Here is a 5,373-nt window from a genome sequence, read left to right as displayed (position 1 = left end):
GCTGCGCATCAGAAAGTTGGCCCTTCTGTGCCGATCGACGAGCCGAATTGGGCGAAGTTGAGAAGTTTTTCCACCCTAATCCTGCTCGATTTTCTCCGGGGGGAGACCGGGGGAATTTTGATGAGGCCAAATTTTGCCAGCCAGTTCCTCCCCGTCGTACCCGAATGCAACATGTCTCGTGTCTCATTATCATCAGCGGAGCGGGAGCCGGGAGATGGATGGGGCTTCATCAATTCTGGTGCGACAACACTGAAGGATGCGTGTCATTTGTTGTCGTCCTTATGAGTCAAGCTCGTTCCGCTGTGGGTCCCGGGACTACCGGGATGATTCATTTTCACCTCATCCGTTCCGACTTCCAAACACGGAAGCACAACGACGACTCATCCTCGGCACCGCAACGGATGAAGCGCGCTGAAGACGGTGGACACTTCGGTGTTCTCCGAATCACCTGCTTCGGTCTTCGGAGGGGGCCCCTTTTTTTCGGGGCAACCAAGAAACTGATCCCAAACGGGCGGCACGGGCTCGTACTTTCATTATCCGTAACATGAATTAGCTTTTATAAGGGCCGCCGCCGCCGTGTGGCTTGGTGAGTTTTCAGCGTTTTATGACTTCCATTAGATAAATGCTTCCATAATAAAGTTTCAATTAAAATGATTCTTCTCCGGGTTTTTTCGGGTCCCCGCCAGGCGAGAAGGGCGGTGACGGTGTCGTGTTTGTTTTTGGGGGGAAGGCTTTTCCGGCCGTTTGGGATTCGGGTTGTCCAGCTAGGCCGTGAAAAGGGGTTCCGATTTAGTGGTCTCGTGTTCGGGGTCCGGACGACAATGGTGGTGTTGGTCAAGTTCACCAGACGGGAGTGTCCTTGCCGAGTAACGGGGAAAGTATGGGCAGCTTTTCAGTAAGATTCGGCCACATCGGTGGAGATTCGAGTTGCTGTTTTTAGCCGGAGTCGCAGAATGAAATCTGACCTTTGTTGTGGCCATAAATTTCGGACATTGGGCCCGTCCAAATGGTCTGGCTCCGGGCTGTAATCCGAGCGCTGGGCGCGCTGGGGAAGGAATGATTTTACAGCTTTAAGTAGCTTCAAAGTGCTTGTTGCTGGAGAGATATAGGCTACCCGGCCTTTCCGGTAATAGCTGTTTTCATAATGTTACGCCATAGAAGTCATATTGAATTGCCAATAAGGTGGCCGTAAACGAGTTAGCATCGGCCGACAGGAAAGAAGACTATTTTCGGAAGTTAAGGAAACCCATTGACCGTCCAGGAAACAGTTTTTTTAAACTCTTGTTTGATAACTTTTTGAATTTTATCGTTTGAATTATTGCTTCAAACTCGTTTTCTACTTATTTCAGGTTGTTCACACAAATTAAATTAAAACCCAACACATTCCCAGCAGTAGCACTGCAGCCTAATCCTAGTTTCGAACGTAACCAGTGTCGGTGCTGCCTCTGGTTGGTACACGATAAAATCCCAATCCACCGTACATTAATGGCACAATTTTTATCTGTTTTACTATCCCCGCAGGACTAATGTCCGGCACCGCCCCAGGTGCCCCTGCTCCCCATTAACCGTGCTCCGAGGCCGGGATTTGTCTCTATTCCCCGGGGTTGGACGGGATGTCCGCACGGTTTATCACATGTAGCAGTCGTAACAATCACTTCCGACTGTTGTCAGCCATCAGCCGTTTTACGGCCACCACCGACTGGCCGACTGCCGACATTACACGCGCGCCATTCCTGCGGGATGATCGTGATGACAAATGCAATGCGATTTTATCGACTTCCGACTACGAAACCCTGCGGATCCGGTGGCTCGCAAACTAAACTGAACATCCGCAGCGCAAAGGATGTAGAAGTCGAAGTTTGGAGACGCTGGGGTGCCCGCTCGAAACACGGAGTGGAGCTAATTCCCGGAACCTTCCCGGGGTTCGTGCGGTACAATAAATCGGTAATTGAACTACTTTCGGTGGGTCGGCGGGTGGGTTCTGGCTCCACCACCAGTCCTCTCATTTGAGATTGCGCCGGCTGGGGTCGATGAGTGGTGAGTTTGTGGTGAGTTTGCCCAAAAATGGTCGGGGTCTCCCGAACCGAATCAACCCCGATTTTGCTCACAACAGCAGAGGAGCAACATTGGCAGAGGAGTGAAAGAGCAGACACGGCCAAGAGCCACGGCATGGAAACAATGGGCGGCAAAGCGGGCCGGACCGGACAGAAAATTAGACCAAGAAAGGAAGATGAAAAGTGCAAACATAAACATATTAAATTTGAATAAATTTTTAGGTTCGGTCCGTGCCCGGCCCCAAAAACCATTACCAAGAATCACGTTCCCACTGAGCCATTATGAAAATCGAGAGAACGAGAGAAGATATTCGATTTCCACCGTTCCACCCAGTGGCCGTTTGGAAAATCTGGTCGGTTTCGGGAGGGCAAACTTTTAATTCGATTTCGTCCGCAATACTCATCAACGGATCCTGCGGCCCGACGTCTGACTGGGGAGCTCCTGGGGTGGCTAGTGGAATTCGGAAAACTCTCGCCTTCTGTGGGAGGGGGGGGGCGCATCGCCTGCTTTCTGGCCGGTTTTCTTGTGCGCCCGACATCTTTCGAACGTCTGTCGGAACGATAAGCTCCGACCAAACAAAGCGAAGCGAATTGATGCCGTTGGCGAAAATGAGAATTTATGCTATCTCGTGTCCCTATCGTCCTCTTGGCGGGCGGACCAGGGGCACCAAGGGTTTTGCACAATTTTGCACTCCAGCGAGGCTTCCGGTTCGGTTGCAACTTTTGCCACCGGTAAGCCCTGGCATCGAGTTGCACCGAGTCCGCGGGAGTAAATGAGGCACCGCGGCGGTCCTTGGAGCCGGCGCGATGCTGCAAGGCGGGGTTGCGATTAATTTGACATCATTTGTTTGCGGTTCCGTTGATATATTGTTTATTACATTCGGGAGTTGCGCCGGAGCCGGGGCCGGGGCAAGGGCCATCGCGAAGCGGATTCGCTTCTCCGCTGTTCGTGCAACTCATTAGAACTTTACACACACCAGGCGGGGGCCGAAAGTTTCCGCCGGGTTTCCGGGCCGGTACTGGGGCGGCACTCTTTTCTTCTTTTGTTTCGCCAGAAAACCCCCACCCGGTCTCGCCGGGTTCGCGGAGCATTTATTTGCCGGATTCGTGGTGAACGTTACGGAGAAACACGGCGACTGATTAAGATACTTGTTACTACTTGTGCCACGTTGCCGGGGTCTTTGTGTGCACCGGGTATGTGTTGCTTTTACGGAACACGGAATGGACTGGAAGTTTGGAGCTTGCCACCTCACCCGCCGCGGGCAGGTGCCACCGATTTGATCCTCATTTTAGATCGAAACTTTGTGTTAGATTTATTCGCTTCGCTGATGCTTTTTTTCTGCCAGCAGCGAGCTAATGAACGCGAGCTTTTGAAGCTGCCAGGGAATTAATTGTAAATTAAAAGCCACAAATCACGCAGCGTGACAGGATGAAAATGTAACACACGGATCGTGTTATTATCCGACGAAAAGTTCGCGCGATTGGAATGGCTCAATCGCGAACAAAGACTCGAGCAAATACGTTTCTCCCCAAGGAGCCACGAATTTTCGGATCGTCAGTTCGATCCACGGGAATGGTTGGTAATCGCAAGGTTGTCTCATCATTCTAACATTGTGATCTTACCCTTTTGTAGACACCAGACCGGCAATTGAACGCGGAACGAACTCTTTGAATGGAAGAAAATAGGAATCAACGCACGTCAGTGCGCGGAAAATCGAAGTTGAAGTAAAACGTCGTGAATGTGTCTCAACGAATACGTTAACGCTGGCGGTACGGAACTAGGCAGTGGGAAACAGGCCAAAAAGCCCGAAATCAACGAGCTCAGTGTACCAACGGAACGCAAACCGCTTGTGATACCACCATCAAACTCATCTATTTCGTCGGATTTAAAAACATCGTCGATTGCCAGATCGTTGTTGCTTCTCTGATGGGTCATCCGAACCCACCTCTTAACCGATAGATTGTATAGATTGGATAGATTGTAATGCGTTGAGTGCGTAGCAATAAGATTGCAAACCCGGCGATTGTACGTTCGTCGCTGGGTAACAAATTAATTTTGTATTTTAAAAATAAAAAAAAATATCAAAAAATAATTTTACTGGTTTGGTATAATTTTTTGAATATTTTGCATGCGCTATAATTTTCAACAAAGCGTTATAGCAATAAAATACCAATGCCATAAACTTAGCTTTTTTGACAACCGTCTGTTTTACCGTCCGTTTCTGCTGTTTCAGGGCGTTCGACGGACAGTGAAACGGACGGTGAAACGGACATAGTTGCTCCTTGGGTCTTCAGGCCAAAGAGCAACTATGTACTTTTTAGTGTACGTCGTACCGTTCGAAGACCTTCCAGAAGGAGCAACTTTGCGTTCTTCGTACCGTATATTGGCGTCCGAAGTACCGTATCGCGTACGGTATTTCGTACACTCTCCGTACGGTTGTGACAAAGCTCTTGGATTTGCTATAAATCTTTGTTGAAAATTATAGCTCATGCAAAATTTTCAAAACGATTATAGCAAAAATACCAGTAATTTTTTTTTATTATTTACTAGCAGACCTGGCGAACTTTATTCGGCTACAAAGGCAATAAGTAAGCAGGTTGTGGATTTTATCTAGTTCATTTGTTTTATAAGGATTAGGATAAAAGTTATAGTCGTAAGCTGGTCGTAACCCTAACTAACGCCAATTAACTATATTAGAAATAAGTTAGGCGCATCAGGCGCAAGAACAAACAAACGCAGATGGTCTTCAAACCCGTGAACATGACCATGGGAAACAACACAATTGCCCATGGGAAAAACATTGATTTTCCAAATTCAGACCACAAACTTTCAAGTGATGTATTCAGATGTATTAAGCAATGCAATTCTAATTTTTGTTGTCAGCTGAAATTTCGTCAAATAGCGCCGTCAAATTTCCGATACCGTCGTAACAGGACCCCAAACCAACCGAAATCGAAATATAAAACACTTTAGCGAAGCGAAGCAACTGCCACTCCTACGGTTCAAACGGTCAGCAGTGGTAATGTACTGTGGCATTCTAGTTGGTCAGCTGTGGTACAGGCGCGGGATTCGAGCTGTCAAACAGCCTAACCTTGACAATCGATTTCCGGGTTTCACTTTCCATCCGTTCCGTTTCGATTCGCAGAAAGCGCACACACTCGATAAATTGTTCATTACGAAACAAAAACGGTGCCGGGAACTGGGCAGCCATTGCGAAAGAGTCGAAGCAGCGACAAGCGTGAAGTTTTAGCACGGTGCAAACATTAAGCGAGCGACGCTACCGATAAGTTCTGCACTAATTATGGAGCGTCCAACGAT

Source organism: Anopheles cruzii, chromosome 2 (genome assembly GCF_943734635.1).
Source record: "Anopheles cruzii chromosome 2, idAnoCruzAS_RS32_06, whole genome shotgun sequence".
Classification (NCBI taxonomy): domain Eukaryota; kingdom Metazoa; phylum Arthropoda; class Insecta; order Diptera; family Culicidae; genus Anopheles; species Anopheles cruzii.
Note: the sequence above shows the minus strand (reverse complement) of the source record.